Genomic DNA, 16,000 nt, shown 5'->3' with positions numbered 1-16,000 from the left:
TTATTTACCAAATCTGATAATTTAATGATACTTTATTTGTTTTTTTTACCTAATATTTTACATTAAAATCGAACGCATTTTTATGAGTTTTTCCAAAAATTCAGTGGAAATGCTTACAGCACCTGGTATTCCCAAGCGGTCACCCATCTAAGTACTGACCAGGCTCTACGTTGCTTAACTTCGGGGATCGGACGAGAACCGGTGTTTTCAACGTAATATGGCTGTAAGCGAAGAAGTGCCATAATTTTAACTATTACAATTTCAATATTTATTTACCAAATCTGATAATTTAATGATACTTTATTTGTTTGTTTTACCTAATATTTTACATTAAAATCGAACGCATTTTTATGAGTTTTTCCAAAAATTCAGGGGAAATGCTTACAGCACCTGGTATTCCCAAGCGGTCACTCATCTAAGTACTGACCAGGCTCTACGTTGCTTAACTTCGGGGATCGGACGAGAACCGGTGTTTTCAACGTGATATGGCCGTAAGCGAAGACGTGCCATAATTTTAACTATTACAATTTTAATATTTATTTACCAAATCTGATAATGTAATGATATTTTGTCTTTTGTTTTTTTATCTAATATTTTACATTAAAATCGAACGCAATTTTATGAGTTTTTCCAAAAATTCAGGGGAAATGCTTACAGCACCTGGTATTGCCAAGCGGTCACCCATCTAAGTACTGACCAGGCTCTACGTTGCTTAACTTCGGGGATCGGACGAGAACCGGTGTTTTCAACGTGATATGGCCGTAAGCGAAGACGTGCCATAATTTTAACTATTACAATTTCAATATTTATTTACCAAATCTGATAATGTAATGATATTTTGTTTTTTGTTTTTTTTACCTAATATTTTACATTAAAATCGAACGCATTTTTATGAGTTTTTCCAAAAATTCAGGGGAAATGCTTACAGCACCTGGTATTCCCAAGCGGTCACCCATCTAAGTACTGACCAGGCTCTACGTTGCTTAACTTCGGGGATCGGACGAGAACCGGTGTTTTCAACGTGATATGGCCGTAAGCGAAGACGTGCCATAATTTTAACTATTACAATTTTAATATTTATTTACCAAATCTGATAATGTAATGATATTTTGTTTTTTGTTTTTTTATCTAATATTTTACATTAAAATCGAACGCATTTTTATGAGTTTTTCCAAAAATTCAGGGGAAATGCTTACAGCACCTAGTATTCCCAAGCGGTCACCCATCTAAGTACTGACCAGGCTCGACGTTGCTTAACTTCGGGGATCGGACGAGAACCGGTGTTTTCAACGTGATATGGCCGTAAGCGAAGACGTGCCATAATTTTAACTATTACAATTTCAATATTTATTTACCAAATCTGATAATGTAATGATATTTTGTTTTTTGTTTTTTTATCTAATATTTTACATTAAAATCGAACGCATTTTTATGAGTTTTTCCAGAAATTCAGGGTAAATGCTTACAGCACCTGATATTCCCAAGCGGTCACCCATCTAAGTACTGACCAGGCTCTACGTTGCTTAACTTCGGGGATCGGACGAGAACCGGTGTTTTAAACGTGATATGGCCGTAAGCGAAGACGTGCCATAATTTTAACTATTACAATTTCAATATTTATTTACCAAATCTGATAATGTAATGATATTTTGTTTTTTGTTTTTTTATCTAATATTTTACATTAAAATCGAACGCATTTTTATGAGTTTTTCCAAAAATTCAGGGGAAATGCTTACAGCACCTTGTATTCCCAAGCAGTCACCCATCTAAGTACTGACCAGGCTCTACGTTGCTTAACTTCGGGGATCGGACGAGAACCGGTGTTTTCAACGTGATATGGCCGTAAGCGAAGAAGTGCGATAATTTTAACTATTACAATTGCAATATTTATTTACCAAATCTGATAATTTAATGATACTTTATTTGTTTTTTTTACCTAATATTTTACATTAAAATCGAACGCATTTTTATGAGTTTTTCCAAAAATTCAGGGGAAATGCTTACAGCACCTGGTATTCCCAAGCGGTCACCCATCTAAGTACTGACCAGGCTCTACATGACTTAACTTCGGGGATCGGACGAGAACCGGTGTTTTCAACGTGATATGGCCGTAAGCGAAGACGTGCCATAATTTTAACTATTACAATTTCAATATTTATTTACCAAATCTGATAATGTAATGACATTTTGTTTTTTGTTTTTTTATCTAATATTTTACATTAAAATCGAACGCACTTTTATGAGTTTTTCCAAAAATTCAGGGGAAATGCTTACAGCACCTGGTATTCCCAAGCGGTCACCCATCTAAGTACTGACCAGGCTCTACGTTGCTTAACTTCGGGGATCGGACGAGAACCGGTGTTTTCAACGTGATATGGCCGTAAGCGAAGACGTGCCATAATTTTAACTATTACAATTTTAATATTTATTTACCAAATCTGATAATGTAATGATATTTTGTTTTTTGTTTTTTTATCTAATATTTTACATTAAAATCGAACGCATTTTTATGAGTTTTTCCAAAAATTACGGGGAAATGCTTACAGCACCTGGTATTCCCAAGCGGTCACCCATCTAAGTACTGACCAGGCTCTACGTTGCTTAACTTCGGGGATCGGACGAGAACCGGTGTTTTCAACGTGATATGGCACTAAGTGAAGACGTGCCATAATTTTAACTATTACAATTTCAATATTTATTTACCAAATCTGATAATGTAATGATATTTTGTTTTTTGTTTTTTTATCTAGTATTTTACATTAAAATCGAATGCATTTTTATGAGTTTTTCCAAACATTCAGGGGAAATGCTTACAGAACCTGGTATTCCCAAGCGGTCACCCATCAAAGTACTGACCAGGCTCTACGTTGCTTAACTTCGGGGATCGGACGAGAACCGGTGTTTTCAACGTGATATGGCCGTAAGCGAAGAAGTGCGATAAATTTAATTATTACAATTTCAATATTTATTTACCAAATCTGTTAATTTAATGATACTTTATTTGTTTTTTTTACCTAATATTTTACATTAAAATCGAACGCATTTTTATGAGTTTTTCCAAAAATTCAGGGGAAATGCTTACAGCACCTGGTATTCCCAAGCGGTCCCCCATCTAAGTACTGACCAGGCTCTACGTTGCTTAACTTCGGGGATCGGACGAGAACCGGTGTTTCCAACGTGATATGGCCGTAAGCGAAGGCGTGGTATAATTTTAACTATTACAATTTCAATATTTATTTACCAAATCTGATAATGTAATGATATTTTGTGTTTTGTTTTTTTATCAATTATTTTACATTAAAATCGAACGCATTTTTATGAGTTTTTCCAAAAATTCAGGGGAAATGCTTACAGCACCTGGTATTCCCAAGCGGTCACCCATCTAAGTACTGACCAGGCTCTACGTTGCTTAACTTCGGGGATCGGACGAGAACCGGTGTTTATAACGTGAAATGGCCGTAAGCGAAGAAGTGCGATAATTTTAACTATTACAATTTCAATATTTATTTACCAAATCTGATAATGTAATGATATTTTGTTTTTGTTTTTTGTTTACCTAATATTTTACATTAAAATCGAACGCATTTTTATGAGTTTTTCCAAAAATTCAGGGGAAATGCTTACAGCACCTGGTATTCCCAAGCGGTCACCCATCTAAGTACTGACCAGGCTCTACGTTGCTTAACTTCGGGGATCGGACGAGAACCGGTGTTTTCAACGTGATATGGCCGTAAGCGAAGACGTGCCATAATTTTAACTATTACAATTTCAATATTTATTTACCAAATCTGATAATGTAATGATATTTTGTTTTTTGTTTTTTTTTTTACCTAATATTTTACATTAAAATCGAACGCATTTTTATGAGTTTTTCCAAAAATTCAGGGGAAATGCTTACAGCACCTGGTATTCCCAAGCGGTCACCCATCTAAGTACTGACCAGGCTCTACGTTGCTTAACTTCGGGGATCGGACGAGAACCGGTGTTTTCAACGTGATATGGCCGTAAGCGAAGACGTGCCATAATTTTAACTATTACAATTGCAATATTTATTTACCAAATCTGATAATTTAATGATACTTTATTTGTTTTTTTTACCTAATATTTTACATTAAAATCGAACGCATTTTTATGAGTTTTTCCAAAAATTCAGGGGAAATGCTTACAGCACCTGGTATTCCCAAGCGGTCACCCATCTAAGTACTGACACGGCTCTACGTTGCTTAACTTCGGGGATCGGAGGAGAACCGGTGTTTTCAACGTGATATGGCCGTAAGCGAAGACGTGCCATAATTTTAACTATTACAATTTCAACATTTATTTACCAAATCTGATAATGTAATGATATTTTGTTTTTTGTTTTTTTATCTAATATTTTACATTAAAATCGAACGCATTTTTATGAGTTTTTCCAAAAATTCAGGGTAAATGCTTACAGCACCTGATATTCCCAAGCGGTCACCCATCTAAGTACTGACCAGGCTCTACGTTGCTTAACTTCGGGGATCGGACGAGAACCGGTGTTTTCAACGTGATATGGCCGTAAGCGAAGACGTGCCATAATTTTAACTATTACAATTTCAATATTTATTTACCAAATCTGATAATGTAATGATATTTTGTTTTTTGTTTTTTTATCTAATATTTTACATTAAAATCGAACGCATTTTTATGAGTTTTTCCAAAAATTCAGGGGAAATGCTTACAGCACCTGGTATTCCCAAGCGGTCACCCATCTAAGTACTGACCAGGCTCTACGTTGCTTAACTTCGGGGATCGGACGAGAACCGGTGTTTTCAACGTTATATGGCCGTAAGCGAAGAAATGCGATAATTTTAACTATTAAAATTGCAATATTTATTTACCAAATCTGATAATTTAATGATACTTTATTTGTTTTTTTTACCTAATATTTTACATTAAAATCGAACGCATTTTTATGAGTTTTTCCAAAAATTCAGGGGAAATGCTTACAGCACCTGGTATTCCCAAGCAGTCACCCATCTAAGTACTGACCAGGCTCTACGTTGCTTAACTTCGGGGGATCGGATGAGAACCGGTGTTTTCAACGTGATATGGCCGTAAGCGAAGACGTGCCATAATTTTAACTATTACAATTTTAATATTTATTTACCAAATCTGATAATGTAATGATATTTTGTCTTTTGTTTTTTTATCTAATATTTTACATTAAAATCGAACGCATTTTTATGAGTTTTTCCAAAAATTCAGGGAAAATGCTTACAGCACCTGGTATTGCCAAGCGGTCACCCATCTAAGTACTGACCAGGCTCTACGTTGCTTAACTTCGGGGATCGGACGAGAACCGGTGTTTTCAACGTGATATGGCCGTAAGCGAAGACGTGCCATAATTTTAACTATTACAATTTTAATATTTATTTACCAAATCTGATAATGTAATGATATTTTGTTTTTTGTTTTTTTTACCTAATATTTTACATTAAAATCGAACGCATTTTTATGAGTTTTTCCAAAAATTCAGGGGAAATGCTTACAGCACCTGGTATTCCCAAGCGGTCACCCATCTAAGTACTGATCAGGCTCTACGTTGCTTAACTTCGGGGATCGGACGAGAACCGGTGTTTTCAACGTGATATGGCCGTAAGCGAAGACGTGCCATAATTTTAACTATTACAATTTTAATATTAATTTACCACATCTGATAATGTAATGATATTTTGTTTTTTGTTTTTTTATCTAATATTTTACATTAAAATCGAACGCATTTTTATGAGTTTTTCCAAAAATTCAGGGGAAATGCTTACAGCACCTGGTATTCCCAAGCGGTCACCAATCTAAGTACTGACCAGGCTCTACGTTGCTTAACTTCGGGGATCGGACGAGAACCGGTGTTTTCAACGTGATATGGCCGTAAGCGAAGACGTGCCATAATTTTAACTATTACAATTTCAATATTTATTTACCAAATCTGATAATGTAATGACATTTTGTTTTTTGTTTTTTTATCTAATATTTTACATTAAAATCGAACGCACTTTTATGAGTTTTTCCAAAAATTCAGGGGAAATGCTTACAGTACCTGGTATTCCCAAGCAGTCACCCATCTAAGTACTGACCAGGCTCTACGTTGCTTAACTTCGGGGATCGGACGAGAACCGGTGTTTTCAACGTGATATGGCCGTAAGCGAAGACGTGCCATAATTTTAACTATTACAATTTTAATATTTATTTACCAAATCCGATAATGTAATGATATTTTGTTTTTTGTTTTTTTATCTAATATTTTACATTAAAATCGAACGCATTTTTATGAGTTTTTCCAAAAATTCAGGGGAAATGCTTACAGCACCTAGTATTCCCAAGCGGTCACCCATCTAAGTACTGACCAGGCTCGACGTTGCTTAACTTCGGGGATCGGACGAGAACCGGTGTTTTCAACGTGATATGGCCGTAAGCGAAGACGTGCCATAATTTTAACTATTACAATTTCAATATTTATTTACCAAATCTGATAATGTAATGATATTTTGTTTTTTGTTTTTTTATCTAATATTTTACATTAAAATCGAACGCATTTTTATGAGTTTTTCCAAAAATTCAGGGTAAATGCTTACAGCACCTGATATTCCCAAGCGGTCACCCATCTAAGTACTGACCAGGCTCTACGTTGCTTAACTTCGGGGATCGGACGAGAACCGGTGTTTTAAACGTGATATGGCCGTAAGCGAAGACGTGCCATAATTTTAACTATTACAATTTCAATATTTATTTACCAAATCTGATAATGTAATGATATTTTGTTTTTTGTTTTTTTATCTAATATTTTACATTAAAATCGAACGCATTTTTATGAGTTTTTCCAAAAATTAAGGGGAAATGCTTACAGCACCTTGTATTCCCAAGCAGTCACCCATCTAAGTACTGACCAGGCTCTACGTTGCTTAACTTCGGTGATCGGACGAAAACCGGTGTTTTCAACGTGATATGGCCGTAAGCGAAGACGTGCCATAATTTTAACTATTACAATTTTAATATTTTTTTACCAAATCTGATAATGTAATGATATTTTGTTTTTGTTTTTGTATCTAATATTTTATATTAAAATCGAACGCATTTTTATGAGTTTTTCCAAAAATTCAGGGGAAATGCTTACAGCACCTGGTATTCCCAAGCGGTCACCCATCTAAGTACTGACCAGGCTCTACGTTGCTTAACTTCGGGGGTCGGACGAGAACCGGTGTTTTCAACGTTATATGGCCGTAAGCGAAGAAATGCGATAATTTTAACTATTAAAATTGCAATATTTATTTACCAAATCTGATAATTTAATGATACTTTATTTGTTTTTTTTACCTAATATTTTACATTAAAATCGAACGCATTTTTATGAGTTTTTCCAAAAATTCAGGGGAAATGCTTACAGCACCTGGTATTCCCAAGCGGTCACTCATCTAAGTACTGACCAGGCTCTACGTTGCTTAACTTCGGGGATCGGACGAGAACCGGTGTTTTCAACGTGATATGGCCGTAAGCGAAGACGTGCCATAATTTTAACTATTACAATTTCAATATTTATTTACCAAATCTGATAATGTAATGATATTTTGTTTTTTGTTTTTTTATCTAATATTTTACATTAAAATCGAACGCATTTTTATGAGTTTTTCCAAAAATTAAGGGGAAATGCTTACAGCACCTGGTATTCCCAAGCAGTCACCCATCTAAGTACTGACCAGGCTCTACGTTGCTTAATTTCGGGGATCGGACGAGAACCGGTGTTTTCAACGTGATATGGCCGTAAGCGAAGGCGGGCCATAATTTTAACTATTACAATTTCAATATTTATTTACCAAATCTGATAATGTAATGATATTTTGTTTTTTGTTTTTTTATCTAATATTTTACATTAAAATCGAACGCATTTTTATGAGTTTTTCCAAAAATTCAGGGGAAATGCTTACAGCACCTGGTATTCCCAAGCGGTCACCCATCTAAGTACTGACCAGGCTCTACGTTGCTTAACTTCGGGGATCGGACGAGAACCGGTGTTTTCAACGTGATATGGCCTTAAGCGAAGACGTGCCATAATTTTAACTATTACAATTTCAATAATTATTTACCAAATCTTATAATTTAATGATACTTTATTTGTTTTTTTTACCTAATATTTTACATTAAAATCGAACGCATTTTTATGAGTTTTTCCAAAAATTCAGGGGAAATGCTTACAGCACCTGGTATTCCCAAGCGGTCACCCATCTTAGTACTGACCAGGCTCTACGTTGCTTAACTTCGGGGATCGGACGAGAACCGGTGTTTTCAATGTGATATGGCCGTAAGCGAAGAAGTGCGATAAATTTAACTATTACAAGTTCAATATTTATTTACCAAATCTGATAATTTAATGATATTTTGTTTTTTGTTTTTTTTTTACCTAATATTTTACATTAAAATCGAACGCATTTTTATGAGTTTTTCCAGAAATTCAGGGGAAATGCTTACAGCACCTGGTATTCCCAAGCGGTCACCCATCTAAGTACTGACCAGGCTCTACGTTTTTTAACTTCGGGGATCGGACGAGAACCGGTGTTTTCAACGTGATATGGCCGTAAGCGAAGAAGTGCAATAAATTTAACTATTATAATTTCAATATTTATTTACCATATCTGATAATTTAATGATACTTTATTTGTTTTTTTTACCTAATATTTTACATTAAAATCGAACGCATTTTCATGAGTTTTTCCAAAAATTCAGGGGAAATGCTTACAGCACCTGGTATTCCCAAGCGGTCACCCATCTAAGTACTGACCAGGCTCTACATTGCTTAACTTCGGGGATCGGACGAGAACCGGTGTTTTCAACGTGATATGGCCGTAAGCGAAGACGTGCCATAATTTTAACTATTACAATTTCAATATTTATTTACCAAATCTGATAATGTAATGATATTTTGTTTTTTGTTTTTTTATCTAATATTTTACATTAAAATCGAACGCATTTTTATGAGTTTTTCCAAAAATTCAGGGGAAATGCTTACAGCACCTGGTATTCCCAAGCGGTCACCCATCTAAGTACTGACCAGGCTCTACGTTGCTTAACTTCGGGGATCGGACGAGAACCGGTGTTTTCAACGTGATATGGCCGTAAGCGAAGACGTGCCATAATTTACACTATTACAATTTCAATATTTATTTACCAAATCTGATAATTTAATGATACTTTATTTGTTTTTTTTACCTAATATTTTACATTAAAATCGAACGCATTTTTATGAGTGTCTCCAAAAATTCAGGGGAAATGCTTACAGCACCTGGTATTCCCAAGCGGTCACCCATCTAAGTACTGACCAGGCTCTACGTTGCTTAACTTCGGGGATCGGACGAGAACCGGTGTTTCCAACGTGATATGGCCGTAAGAGAACACGTGCCATAATTTTAACTATTACAATGTCAATATTTATTTACCAAATCTGATAATGTAATGATATTTTGTTTTTTATTTTTTTATCTAATATTTTACATTAAAATCGAACGCATTTTTATGAGTGTTTCCAAAAATTCAGGGGAAATGCTTACAGCACCTGGTATTCCCAAGCGGTCACCCATCTAAGTACTGACCAGGCTCTACGTTGCTTAACTTCGGGGGATCGGACGAGAACCGGTGTTTTCAACGTGATATGGCCGTAAGCGAAGACGTGCCATAATTTTAACTATTACAATTTCAATAATTGTTTACCAAATCTGATAATTTAATGATACTTTATTTGTTTTTTTTACCTAATATTTTACATTAAAATCGAACGCATTTTTATGAGTTTTTCCAAAAATTCAGGGGAAATGCTTACAGCACCTGGTATTCCCAAGCGGTCACCCATCTAAGTACTGACAAGGCTCTACGTTGCTTAACTTCGGGGATCGGACGAGAACCGGTGTTTTCAACGTGATATGGCCGTAAGCGAAGACGTGCCATAATTTTAACTATTACAATTTTAATATCTATTTACCAAATCTTATAATGTAATGATATTTTGTTTTTTGTTTTTTTATCTAATATTTTACATTAAAATCGAACGCATTTTTATGAGTTTTTCCAAAAATTCAGGGGAAATGCTTACAGCACAGGGTATTCCGAAGCGGTCACCCATCTAAGTACTGACCAGGCTCTACGTTGCTTAACTTCGGGGATCGGACGAGAACCGGTGTTTTCAACGTGATATGGCCGAAAGCGAAGAAGTGCGATAAATTTAACTATTACAATTTCAATATTTATTTACCAAATCTGATAATTTAATGATATTTTGTTTTTTGTTTTTTTATCTAGTATTTTACATTAAAATCGAACGCATTTTTATGAATTTTTCCAAAAATTCAGGGGAAATGCTTACAGCACCTGGTATTCCCAAGCGGTCACCCATCAAAGTACTGACCAGGCTCTACTTTGCTTAACTTCGGGGATCGGACGAGAACCGGTGTTTTCAACGTGATATGGCCGAAAGCGAAGAAGTGCGATAAATTTAACTATTACAATTTCAATATTTATTTACCAAATCTGATAATTTAATGATACTTTATTTGTTTTTTTTACCTAATATTTTACATTAAAATCGAACGCATTTTTATGAGTTCTTCCAGAAATTCAGGGGAAATGCTTACAGCACCTGGTATTCCCAAGCGGTCACCCATCTAAGTACTGACCAGGCTCTACGTTGCTTAACTTCGGGGATCGGACGAGAACCGGTGTTTCCAACGTGATATGGCCGTAAGAGAACACGTGCCATAATTTTAACTATTACAATTTCAATATTTATTTACCAAATCTGATAATGTAATGATATTTTGTTTTTTGTTTTTTTATCTAATATTTTACATTAAAATCGAACGCATTTTTATGAGTTTTTCCAAAAATTAAGGGGAAATGCTTACAGCACCTGGTATTCCCAAGCAGTCACCCATCTAAGTACTGACCAGGCTCTACGTTGCTTAACTTCGGGGATCGGACGAGAACCGGTGTTTTCAACGTGATATGGCCGTAAGCGAAGACGGGCCATAATTTTAACTATTACAATTTCAATATTTATTTACCAAATCTGATAATGTAATGATATTTTGTTTTTTGTTTTTTTATCTAATATTTTACATTAAAATCGAACGCATTTTTATGAGTTTTTCCAAAAATTCAGGGGAAATGCTTACAGCACCTGGTATTCCCAAGCGGTTACCCATCTAAGTACTTACCAGGCTCTACGTTGCTTAACTTCGGGGATCGGACGAGAACCGGTGTTTTCAACGTGATATGGCCGTAAGCGAAGACGTGCCATAATTTTAACTATTACAATTTCAATAATTATTTACCAAATCTGATAATTTAATGATACTTTATTTGTTTTTTTTACCTAATATTTTACATTAAAATCGAACGCATTTTTATGAGTTTTTCCAAAAATTCAGGGGAAATGCTTACAGCACCGGGTATTCCGAAGCGGTCACCCATCTAAGTACTGACCAGGCTCTACGTTGCTTAACTTCGGGGATCGGACGAGAACCGGTGTTTTCAACGTGATATGGCCGAAAGCGAAGAAGTGCGATAAATTTAACTATTACAATTTCAATATTTATTTACCAAATCTGATAATTTAATGATATTTTGTTTTTTGTTTTTTTATCTAGTATTTTACATTAAAATCGAACGCATTTTTATGAGTTTTTTCAAAAATTCAGGGGAAATGCTTACAGCACCTGGTATTCCCAAGCGGTCACCCATCTAAGTACTGACGAGGCTCTACGTTGCTTAACTTCGGGGATCGGACGAGAACCGGTGTTTTCAACGTGATATGGCCGTAAGCGAAGACGTGCCATAATTTTAACTATTACAATTTTAAAATTTATTTACCAAATCTTGTAATGTAATGATATTTTGTTTTTTATTTTTTTATCTAATATTTTTGTTTTTTTATCTAATATTTTACATTAAAATCGAACGCATTTTTATGAGTTTTTCCAAAAATTCAGGGGAAATGCTTACAGCACCTGGTATTCCCAAGCAGTCACCCATCTAAGTACTGACCAGGCTCTACGTTGCCTGATTTCGGGGATCGGACGAGAACCGGTGTTTTCAACGTGATATGGCCGTAAGCGAAGACGTGCCATAATTTTAACTATTACAATTTCAATATTTATTTACCAAATCTGATAATTTAATGATACTTTATTTGTTTTTTTTACCTAATATTTTACATTTAAAATCGAACGCATTTTTATGAGTTTTTCCAAAAATTCAGGGGAAATGCTTACAGCACCTGGTATTCCCAAGCGGTCACCCATCTAAGTACTGACCAGGCTCTACGTTGCTTAACTTCGGGGATCGGACGAGAACCGGTGTTTTCAACGTGATATGGCCGTAAGCGAAGACGTGCCATAATTTTAACTATTACAATTTCAATATTTATTTACCAACTCTGATAATGTAATGATATTTTGTTTTTTGTTTTTTTATCTAATATTTTTGTTTTTTTATCTAATATTTTACATTAAAATCGAACGCATTTTTATGAGTTTTTCCAAAAATTCAGGGGAAATGCTTACAGCACCTGGTATTCCCAAGCGGTCACCCATCTAAGTACTGACCAGGCTCTACGTTGCTTAACTTCGGGGATCGGACGAGAACCGGTGTTTTCAACGTGATATGGCCGTAAGCGAAGACGTGCCATAATTTTAACTATTACAATTTCAATATTTATTTACCCAATGTGATAATGTAATGATATTTTGTTTTTTGTTTTTTTATCTTATATTTTACATTAAAATCGAACGCATTTTTATGAGTTTTTCCAAAAATTCAGGGGAAATGCTTACAGCACCTGGTATTCCCAAGCGGTCACCCATCTAAGTACTGACCAGGCTCTACGTTGCTTAATTTCGGGGATCGGACGAGAACCGGTGTTTTCAACGTGATATGGCCGTAAGCGAAGACGTGCCATAATTTTAACTATTACAATTTCAATATTTATTTACCAACTCTGATAATGTAATGATATTTTGTTTTTTGTTTTTTTATCTAATATTTTACATTAAAATCGAACGCATTTTTATGAGTTTTTCCAAAAATTCAGGGGAAATGCTTACAGCATCTGGTATTCCCAAGCGGTCACCCATCAAAGTACTGACCAGGCTCTACGTTGCTTAACTTCGGGGATCGGACGAGAACCGGTGTTTTCAACGTGATATGGCCGTAAGCGAAGACGTGCCATAATTTTAACTATTACAATTTCAATAATTATTTACCAAATCTGATAAATTAATGATACTTTATTTGTTTTTTTTACCTAATATTTTACATTAAAATCGAACGCATTTTTATGAGTTTTTCCAAAAATTCAGGGGAAATGCTTACAGCACCTGGTATTCCCAAGCGGTCACCCATCTTAGTACTGACCAGGCTCTATGTTGCTTAACTTCGAGGATCGGACGAGAACCGGTGTTTTCAACGTGATATGGCCGTAAGCGAAGACGTGCCATAATTTTAACTATTACAATTTCAATAATTATTTACCAAATCTGATAATTTAATGATACTTTATTTGTTTTTTTTACCTATTATTTTACATTAAAATCGAACGCATTTTTATGAGTTTTTCCAAAAATTCAGGGGAAATGCTTACAGCACCTGGTATTCCCAAGCGGTCACCCATCTAAGTACTGACCAGGCTCTACGTTGCTTAACTTCGGGGATCGGACGAGAACCGGTGTTTTCAACGTGATATGGCCGTAAGCGAAGACGTGCCATAATTTTAACTATTACAATTTCAATAATTATTTACAAAATCTGATAATTTAATGATACTTTATTTGTTTTTTTTACCTAATATTTTACATTAAAATCGAACGCATTTTTATGAGTTTTTTCAAAAATTAAGGGGAAATGCTTACAGCACCTGGTATTCCCAAGCGGTCACCCATCTAAGTACTGACCAGGCTCTACGTTGCTTAACTTCGGGGATCGGACGAGAACCGGTGTTTTCAACGTGATATGGCCGTAAGCGAAGACGTGCCATAATTTTAACTATTACAATTTTAATATTTATTTACCCAATCTTATAATGTAATGATATTTTGTTTTTTGTTTTTTTATCTAATATTTTACATTAAAATCGAACGCATTTTTATGAGTTTTTCCAAAAATTCAGGGGAAATGCTTACAGCACCTGGTATTCCCAAGCGGTCACCCATCTAAGTACTGACCAGGCTCTACATTGCTTAACTTCGGGGATCGGACGAGAACCGGTGTTTTCAACGTGATATGGCCGTAAGCGAAGACGTGCCATAATTTTAACTATTACAATTTCAATATTTATTTACCAAATCTGATAATGTAATGATATTTTGTTTTTTGTTTTTTTTATCTAATTTTTTACATTAAAATCGAACGCATTTTTATGAGTTTTTCCAAAAATTCAGGGGAAATGCTTACAGCACCTGGTATTCCCAAGCGGTCACCCATCTCAGTACTGACCAGGCTCTACGTTGCTTAACTTCGGGGATCGGACGAGAACCGGTGTTTCCAACGTGATATGGCCGTAACAGAAGACGTGCCATAATTTTAACTATTACAATTTCAATATTTATTTACCCAATGTGATAATGTAATGATATTTTGTTTTTTGTTTTTTTATCTAATATTTTACATTAAAATCGAACGCATTTTTATGAGTTTTTCCAAAAATTCAGGGGAAATGCTTACAGCACCTGGTATTCCAAAGCGGGCACCAATCTAAGTACTGACCAGGCTCTACGTTGCTTAACTTCGGGGATCGGACGAGAACCGGTGTTTTCAACGTGATATGGCCGTAAGCGAAGACGTGCCATAATTTTAACTATTACAATTTCAATAATTATTTACCAAATCTGATAATTTAATGATACTTTATTTGTTTTTTTTACCTAATATTTTACATTAAAATCGAACGCATTTTTATGAGTGTCTCCAAAAATTCAGGGGAAATGCTTACAGCACCTGGTATTCCCAAGCGGTCACCCATCTAAGTACTGACCAGGCTCTATGTTGCTTAACTTCGGGGATCGGACGAGAGCCGGTGTTTTCAACGTGATATGGCCGTAAGCGAAGAAGTGCGATAAATTTAACTATTACAATTTCAATATTTATTACCAAATCTGACAATTTAATGATATTTTGTTTTTTGTTTTTTTTTTACCTAATATTTTACATTAAAATCGAACGCATTTTTATGAGTTTTTCCAAAAATTCAGGGGAAATGCTTACAGCACCTGGTATTCCCAAGCGGTCACTCATCTAAGTACTGACCAGGCTCTACGTTGCTTAACTTCGGGGATCGGACGAGAACCGGTGTTTTCAACGTGATATGGCCGTAAGTGAAGAAGTGCAATAAATTTAACTATTACAATTTCAATATTTATTTACCAAATCTGATAATGTAATGATACTTTATTTGTTTTTTTTACCTAATATTTTACATTAAAATCGAACGCATTTTTATGAGTTTTTCCAAAAATTCAGGGGAAATGCTTACAGCACCTGGTATTCCCAAGCGGTCACCAATCTAAGTACTGACCAGGCTCTACATTGCTTAACTTCGGGGATCGGACGAGAACCGGTGTTTTCAACGTGATATGGCCGTAAGCGAAGACGTTCCGTAATTTTAACTATTACAATTTTAATATTTATTTACCAAATCTTATAATGTAATGATATTTTGTTTTTTGTTTTTTTATCTAATATTTTACATTAAAATCGAACGCATTTTTATGAGTTTTTCCAAAAATTCAGGGGAAATGCTTACAGCACCTGGTATTCCCAAGCGGTCACCCATCTAAGTACTGACCAGGCTCTACGTTGCTTAACTTCGGGGATCGGACGAGAACCGGTGTTTTCAACGTGATATGGCCGTAAGCGACGACGTGCCATAATTTTAACTATTACAATTTCAATATTTATTTACCAAATCTGATAATTTAATGATACTTTATTTGTTTTTTTTACC

The 16,000-nt window shown here is 35.2% G+C and overlaps 58 non-coding genes and 1 pseudogene across 58 annotated transcripts; all 59 read right to left on the bottom strand.

Annotated features, from left to right (window-relative positions):
* Positions 1 to 110: 110 nt before the first annotated feature.
* LOC145299886 (5S ribosomal RNA) lies at positions 111 to 229 on the bottom strand. Its single transcript, XR_013872128.1, has one exon. It is a non-coding gene; the product is annotated as a 5S ribosomal RNA (ribosomal RNA).
* Positions 230 to 378: 149 nt separating this feature from the next.
* On the bottom strand, positions 379 to 497 carry LOC145300407 (5S ribosomal RNA). Its single transcript, XR_013872631.1, has one exon. It is a non-coding gene; the product is annotated as a 5S ribosomal RNA (ribosomal RNA).
* Positions 498 to 648: 151 nt separating this feature from the next.
* Positions 649 to 767, bottom strand: LOC145300664 (5S ribosomal RNA). The gene has a single exon (XR_013872878.1). It is a non-coding gene; the product is annotated as a 5S ribosomal RNA (ribosomal RNA).
* A 152-nt stretch (positions 768 to 919) lies between these two features.
* LOC145299348 (5S ribosomal RNA) lies at positions 920 to 1,038 on the bottom strand. The gene has a single exon (XR_013871608.1). It is a non-coding gene; the product is annotated as a 5S ribosomal RNA (ribosomal RNA).
* A 151-nt stretch (positions 1,039 to 1,189) lies between these two features.
* Positions 1,190 to 1,308, bottom strand: LOC145300112 (5S ribosomal RNA). The gene has a single exon (XR_013872347.1). It is a non-coding gene; the product is annotated as a 5S ribosomal RNA (ribosomal RNA).
* A 151-nt stretch (positions 1,309 to 1,459) lies between these two features.
* LOC145300121 (5S ribosomal RNA) lies at positions 1,460 to 1,578 on the bottom strand. Its single transcript, XR_013872357.1, has one exon. It is a non-coding gene; the product is annotated as a 5S ribosomal RNA (ribosomal RNA).
* Positions 1,579 to 1,729: 151 nt separating this feature from the next.
* LOC145301022 (5S ribosomal RNA) lies at positions 1,730 to 1,848 on the bottom strand. Its single transcript, XR_013873225.1, has one exon. It is a non-coding gene; the product is annotated as a 5S ribosomal RNA (ribosomal RNA).
* A 149-nt stretch (positions 1,849 to 1,997) lies between these two features.
* On the bottom strand, positions 1,998 to 2,116 carry LOC145300964 (5S ribosomal RNA). Its single transcript, XR_013873170.1, has one exon. It is a non-coding gene; the product is annotated as a 5S ribosomal RNA (ribosomal RNA).
* Positions 2,117 to 2,267: 151 nt separating this feature from the next.
* On the bottom strand, positions 2,268 to 2,386 carry LOC145299347 (5S ribosomal RNA). The gene has a single exon (XR_013871607.1). It is a non-coding gene; the product is annotated as a 5S ribosomal RNA (ribosomal RNA).
* Positions 2,387 to 2,537: 151 nt separating this feature from the next.
* Positions 2,538 to 2,656, bottom strand: LOC145301085 (5S ribosomal RNA). Its single transcript, XR_013873286.1, has one exon. It is a non-coding gene; the product is annotated as a 5S ribosomal RNA (ribosomal RNA).
* A 151-nt stretch (positions 2,657 to 2,807) lies between these two features.
* On the bottom strand, positions 2,808 to 2,926 carry LOC145300302 (5S ribosomal RNA). The gene has a single exon (XR_013872531.1). It is a non-coding gene; the product is annotated as a 5S ribosomal RNA (ribosomal RNA).
* A 149-nt stretch (positions 2,927 to 3,075) lies between these two features.
* LOC145299474 (5S ribosomal RNA) lies at positions 3,076 to 3,194 on the bottom strand. The gene has a single exon (XR_013871730.1). It is a non-coding gene; the product is annotated as a 5S ribosomal RNA (ribosomal RNA).
* Positions 3,195 to 3,345: 151 nt separating this feature from the next.
* LOC145300805 (5S ribosomal RNA) lies at positions 3,346 to 3,464 on the bottom strand. The gene has a single exon (XR_013873016.1). It is a non-coding gene; the product is annotated as a 5S ribosomal RNA (ribosomal RNA).
* Positions 3,465 to 3,617: 153 nt separating this feature from the next.
* Positions 3,618 to 3,736, bottom strand: LOC145299346 (5S ribosomal RNA). The gene has a single exon (XR_013871606.1). It is a non-coding gene; the product is annotated as a 5S ribosomal RNA (ribosomal RNA).
* Positions 3,737 to 3,891: 155 nt separating this feature from the next.
* Positions 3,892 to 4,010, bottom strand: LOC145299345 (5S ribosomal RNA). Its single transcript, XR_013871605.1, has one exon. It is a non-coding gene; the product is annotated as a 5S ribosomal RNA (ribosomal RNA).
* Positions 4,011 to 4,159: 149 nt separating this feature from the next.
* Positions 4,160 to 4,278, bottom strand: LOC145300842 (5S ribosomal RNA). The gene has a single exon (XR_013873052.1). It is a non-coding gene; the product is annotated as a 5S ribosomal RNA (ribosomal RNA).
* A 151-nt stretch (positions 4,279 to 4,429) lies between these two features.
* On the bottom strand, positions 4,430 to 4,548 carry LOC145299532 (5S ribosomal RNA). Its single transcript, XR_013871785.1, has one exon. It is a non-coding gene; the product is annotated as a 5S ribosomal RNA (ribosomal RNA).
* Positions 4,549 to 4,699: 151 nt separating this feature from the next.
* Positions 4,700 to 4,818, bottom strand: LOC145300585 (5S ribosomal RNA). The gene has a single exon (XR_013872799.1). It is a non-coding gene; the product is annotated as a 5S ribosomal RNA (ribosomal RNA).
* Positions 4,819 to 4,967: 149 nt separating this feature from the next.
* LOC145300833 (5S ribosomal RNA) lies at positions 4,968 to 5,087 on the bottom strand. The gene has a single exon (XR_013873044.1). It is a non-coding gene; the product is annotated as a 5S ribosomal RNA (ribosomal RNA).
* A 151-nt stretch (positions 5,088 to 5,238) lies between these two features.
* LOC145300663 (5S ribosomal RNA) lies at positions 5,239 to 5,357 on the bottom strand. Its single transcript, XR_013872877.1, has one exon. It is a non-coding gene; the product is annotated as a 5S ribosomal RNA (ribosomal RNA).
* A 152-nt stretch (positions 5,358 to 5,509) lies between these two features.
* LOC145299438 (5S ribosomal RNA) lies at positions 5,510 to 5,628 on the bottom strand. The gene has a single exon (XR_013871695.1). It is a non-coding gene; the product is annotated as a 5S ribosomal RNA (ribosomal RNA).
* Positions 5,629 to 5,779: 151 nt separating this feature from the next.
* On the bottom strand, positions 5,780 to 5,898 carry LOC145300650 (5S ribosomal RNA). The gene has a single exon (XR_013872864.1). It is a non-coding gene; the product is annotated as a 5S ribosomal RNA (ribosomal RNA).
* Positions 5,899 to 6,049: 151 nt separating this feature from the next.
* LOC145300611 (5S ribosomal RNA) lies at positions 6,050 to 6,168 on the bottom strand. The gene has a single exon (XR_013872825.1). It is a non-coding gene; the product is annotated as a 5S ribosomal RNA (ribosomal RNA).
* Positions 6,169 to 6,319: 151 nt separating this feature from the next.
* LOC145300111 (5S ribosomal RNA) lies at positions 6,320 to 6,438 on the bottom strand. Its single transcript, XR_013872346.1, has one exon. It is a non-coding gene; the product is annotated as a 5S ribosomal RNA (ribosomal RNA).
* Positions 6,439 to 6,589: 151 nt separating this feature from the next.
* LOC145300120 (5S ribosomal RNA) lies at positions 6,590 to 6,708 on the bottom strand. The gene has a single exon (XR_013872356.1). It is a non-coding gene; the product is annotated as a 5S ribosomal RNA (ribosomal RNA).
* A 151-nt stretch (positions 6,709 to 6,859) lies between these two features.
* LOC145300802 (5S ribosomal RNA) lies at positions 6,860 to 6,978 on the bottom strand. Its single transcript, XR_013873013.1, has one exon. It is a non-coding gene; the product is annotated as a 5S ribosomal RNA (ribosomal RNA).
* Positions 6,979 to 7,128: 150 nt separating this feature from the next.
* On the bottom strand, positions 7,129 to 7,247 carry LOC145300792 (5S ribosomal RNA). The gene has a single exon (XR_013873003.1). It is a non-coding gene; the product is annotated as a 5S ribosomal RNA (ribosomal RNA).
* A 149-nt stretch (positions 7,248 to 7,396) lies between these two features.
* Positions 7,397 to 7,515, bottom strand: LOC145300406 (5S ribosomal RNA). Its single transcript, XR_013872630.1, has one exon. It is a non-coding gene; the product is annotated as a 5S ribosomal RNA (ribosomal RNA).
* Positions 7,516 to 7,666: 151 nt separating this feature from the next.
* On the bottom strand, positions 7,667 to 7,785 carry LOC145300826 (5S ribosomal RNA). Its single transcript, XR_013873037.1, has one exon. It is a non-coding gene; the product is annotated as a 5S ribosomal RNA (ribosomal RNA).
* Positions 7,786 to 7,936: 151 nt separating this feature from the next.
* Positions 7,937 to 8,055, bottom strand: LOC145300520 (5S ribosomal RNA). The gene has a single exon (XR_013872737.1). It is a non-coding gene; the product is annotated as a 5S ribosomal RNA (ribosomal RNA).
* Positions 8,056 to 8,204: 149 nt separating this feature from the next.
* On the bottom strand, positions 8,205 to 8,323 carry LOC145299810 (5S ribosomal RNA). Its single transcript, XR_013872054.1, has one exon. It is a non-coding gene; the product is annotated as a 5S ribosomal RNA (ribosomal RNA).
* Positions 8,324 to 8,477: 154 nt separating this feature from the next.
* Positions 8,478 to 8,596, bottom strand: LOC145300631 (5S ribosomal RNA). The gene has a single exon (XR_013872845.1). It is a non-coding gene; the product is annotated as a 5S ribosomal RNA (ribosomal RNA).
* A 149-nt stretch (positions 8,597 to 8,745) lies between these two features.
* On the bottom strand, positions 8,746 to 8,864 carry LOC145299547 (5S ribosomal RNA). Its single transcript, XR_013871800.1, has one exon. It is a non-coding gene; the product is annotated as a 5S ribosomal RNA (ribosomal RNA).
* A 151-nt stretch (positions 8,865 to 9,015) lies between these two features.
* LOC145299344 (5S ribosomal RNA) lies at positions 9,016 to 9,134 on the bottom strand. The gene has a single exon (XR_013871604.1). It is a non-coding gene; the product is annotated as a 5S ribosomal RNA (ribosomal RNA).
* Positions 9,135 to 9,283: 149 nt separating this feature from the next.
* Positions 9,284 to 9,402, bottom strand: LOC145299767 (5S ribosomal RNA). Its single transcript, XR_013872013.1, has one exon. It is a non-coding gene; the product is annotated as a 5S ribosomal RNA (ribosomal RNA).
* A 151-nt stretch (positions 9,403 to 9,553) lies between these two features.
* Positions 9,554 to 9,673, bottom strand: LOC145300563 (5S ribosomal RNA). Its single transcript, XR_013872778.1, has one exon. It is a non-coding gene; the product is annotated as a 5S ribosomal RNA (ribosomal RNA).
* Positions 9,674 to 9,822: 149 nt separating this feature from the next.
* LOC145300530 (5S ribosomal RNA) lies at positions 9,823 to 9,941 on the bottom strand. Its single transcript, XR_013872747.1, has one exon. It is a non-coding gene; the product is annotated as a 5S ribosomal RNA (ribosomal RNA).
* Positions 9,942 to 10,092: 151 nt separating this feature from the next.
* LOC145301239 (5S ribosomal RNA) lies at positions 10,093 to 10,211 on the bottom strand. The gene has a single exon (XR_013873440.1). It is a non-coding gene; the product is annotated as a 5S ribosomal RNA (ribosomal RNA).
* A 151-nt stretch (positions 10,212 to 10,362) lies between these two features.
* On the bottom strand, positions 10,363 to 10,481 carry LOC145300662 (5S ribosomal RNA). The gene has a single exon (XR_013872876.1). It is a non-coding gene; the product is annotated as a 5S ribosomal RNA (ribosomal RNA).
* A 149-nt stretch (positions 10,482 to 10,630) lies between these two features.
* LOC145299766 (5S ribosomal RNA) lies at positions 10,631 to 10,749 on the bottom strand. Its single transcript, XR_013872012.1, has one exon. It is a non-coding gene; the product is annotated as a 5S ribosomal RNA (ribosomal RNA).
* Positions 10,750 to 10,900: 151 nt separating this feature from the next.
* LOC145299915 (5S ribosomal RNA) lies at positions 10,901 to 11,019 on the bottom strand. Its single transcript, XR_013872156.1, has one exon. It is a non-coding gene; the product is annotated as a 5S ribosomal RNA (ribosomal RNA).
* A 151-nt stretch (positions 11,020 to 11,170) lies between these two features.
* Positions 11,171 to 11,289, bottom strand: LOC145299470 (5S ribosomal RNA). The gene has a single exon (XR_013871726.1). It is a non-coding gene; the product is annotated as a 5S ribosomal RNA (ribosomal RNA).
* A 149-nt stretch (positions 11,290 to 11,438) lies between these two features.
* LOC145300814 (5S ribosomal RNA) lies at positions 11,439 to 11,557 on the bottom strand. Its single transcript, XR_013873025.1, has one exon. It is a non-coding gene; the product is annotated as a 5S ribosomal RNA (ribosomal RNA).
* Positions 11,558 to 11,708: 151 nt separating this feature from the next.
* Positions 11,709 to 11,827, bottom strand: LOC145300736 (5S ribosomal RNA). Its single transcript, XR_013872947.1, has one exon. It is a non-coding gene; the product is annotated as a 5S ribosomal RNA (ribosomal RNA).
* Positions 11,828 to 11,999: 172 nt separating this feature from the next.
* Positions 12,000 to 12,118, bottom strand: LOC145301337 (5S ribosomal RNA; annotated as a pseudogene).
* Positions 12,119 to 12,268: 150 nt separating this feature from the next.
* Positions 12,269 to 12,387, bottom strand: LOC145299343 (5S ribosomal RNA). Its single transcript, XR_013871603.1, has one exon. It is a non-coding gene; the product is annotated as a 5S ribosomal RNA (ribosomal RNA).
* Positions 12,388 to 12,559: 172 nt separating this feature from the next.
* Positions 12,560 to 12,678, bottom strand: LOC145299342 (5S ribosomal RNA). Its single transcript, XR_013871602.1, has one exon. It is a non-coding gene; the product is annotated as a 5S ribosomal RNA (ribosomal RNA).
* Positions 12,679 to 12,829: 151 nt separating this feature from the next.
* On the bottom strand, positions 12,830 to 12,948 carry LOC145300285 (5S ribosomal RNA). The gene has a single exon (XR_013872515.1). It is a non-coding gene; the product is annotated as a 5S ribosomal RNA (ribosomal RNA).
* Positions 12,949 to 13,099: 151 nt separating this feature from the next.
* LOC145300342 (5S ribosomal RNA) lies at positions 13,100 to 13,218 on the bottom strand. Its single transcript, XR_013872569.1, has one exon. It is a non-coding gene; the product is annotated as a 5S ribosomal RNA (ribosomal RNA).
* A 149-nt stretch (positions 13,219 to 13,367) lies between these two features.
* Positions 13,368 to 13,486, bottom strand: LOC145300761 (5S ribosomal RNA). Its single transcript, XR_013872972.1, has one exon. It is a non-coding gene; the product is annotated as a 5S ribosomal RNA (ribosomal RNA).
* A 149-nt stretch (positions 13,487 to 13,635) lies between these two features.
* LOC145299340 (5S ribosomal RNA) lies at positions 13,636 to 13,754 on the bottom strand. The gene has a single exon (XR_013871600.1). It is a non-coding gene; the product is annotated as a 5S ribosomal RNA (ribosomal RNA).
* A 149-nt stretch (positions 13,755 to 13,903) lies between these two features.
* LOC145299339 (5S ribosomal RNA) lies at positions 13,904 to 14,022 on the bottom strand. The gene has a single exon (XR_013871599.1). It is a non-coding gene; the product is annotated as a 5S ribosomal RNA (ribosomal RNA).
* Positions 14,023 to 14,173: 151 nt separating this feature from the next.
* On the bottom strand, positions 14,174 to 14,292 carry LOC145299546 (5S ribosomal RNA). The gene has a single exon (XR_013871799.1). It is a non-coding gene; the product is annotated as a 5S ribosomal RNA (ribosomal RNA).
* Positions 14,293 to 14,444: 152 nt separating this feature from the next.
* On the bottom strand, positions 14,445 to 14,563 carry LOC145300624 (5S ribosomal RNA). The gene has a single exon (XR_013872838.1). It is a non-coding gene; the product is annotated as a 5S ribosomal RNA (ribosomal RNA).
* A 151-nt stretch (positions 14,564 to 14,714) lies between these two features.
* Positions 14,715 to 14,833, bottom strand: LOC145301225 (5S ribosomal RNA). The gene has a single exon (XR_013873426.1). It is a non-coding gene; the product is annotated as a 5S ribosomal RNA (ribosomal RNA).
* Positions 14,834 to 14,982: 149 nt separating this feature from the next.
* Positions 14,983 to 15,101, bottom strand: LOC145300340 (5S ribosomal RNA). Its single transcript, XR_013872567.1, has one exon. It is a non-coding gene; the product is annotated as a 5S ribosomal RNA (ribosomal RNA).
* Positions 15,102 to 15,254: 153 nt separating this feature from the next.
* Positions 15,255 to 15,373, bottom strand: LOC145300861 (5S ribosomal RNA). The gene has a single exon (XR_013873071.1). It is a non-coding gene; the product is annotated as a 5S ribosomal RNA (ribosomal RNA).
* A 149-nt stretch (positions 15,374 to 15,522) lies between these two features.
* On the bottom strand, positions 15,523 to 15,641 carry LOC145300903 (5S ribosomal RNA). The gene has a single exon (XR_013873111.1). It is a non-coding gene; the product is annotated as a 5S ribosomal RNA (ribosomal RNA).
* A 151-nt stretch (positions 15,642 to 15,792) lies between these two features.
* LOC145299338 (5S ribosomal RNA) lies at positions 15,793 to 15,911 on the bottom strand. The gene has a single exon (XR_013871598.1). It is a non-coding gene; the product is annotated as a 5S ribosomal RNA (ribosomal RNA).
* Positions 15,912 to 16,000: the final 89 nt, after the last annotated feature.

Source organism: Euprymna scolopes, chromosome 18, assembly GCF_053919585.1.
Source record: "Euprymna scolopes isolate OS-2025 chromosome 18, ASM5391958v1, whole genome shotgun sequence".
NCBI classification, from domain to species: domain Eukaryota; kingdom Metazoa; phylum Mollusca; class Cephalopoda; order Sepiida; family Sepiolidae; genus Euprymna; species Euprymna scolopes.
This window is presented reverse-complemented; position numbering and strand designations above follow the sequence as displayed.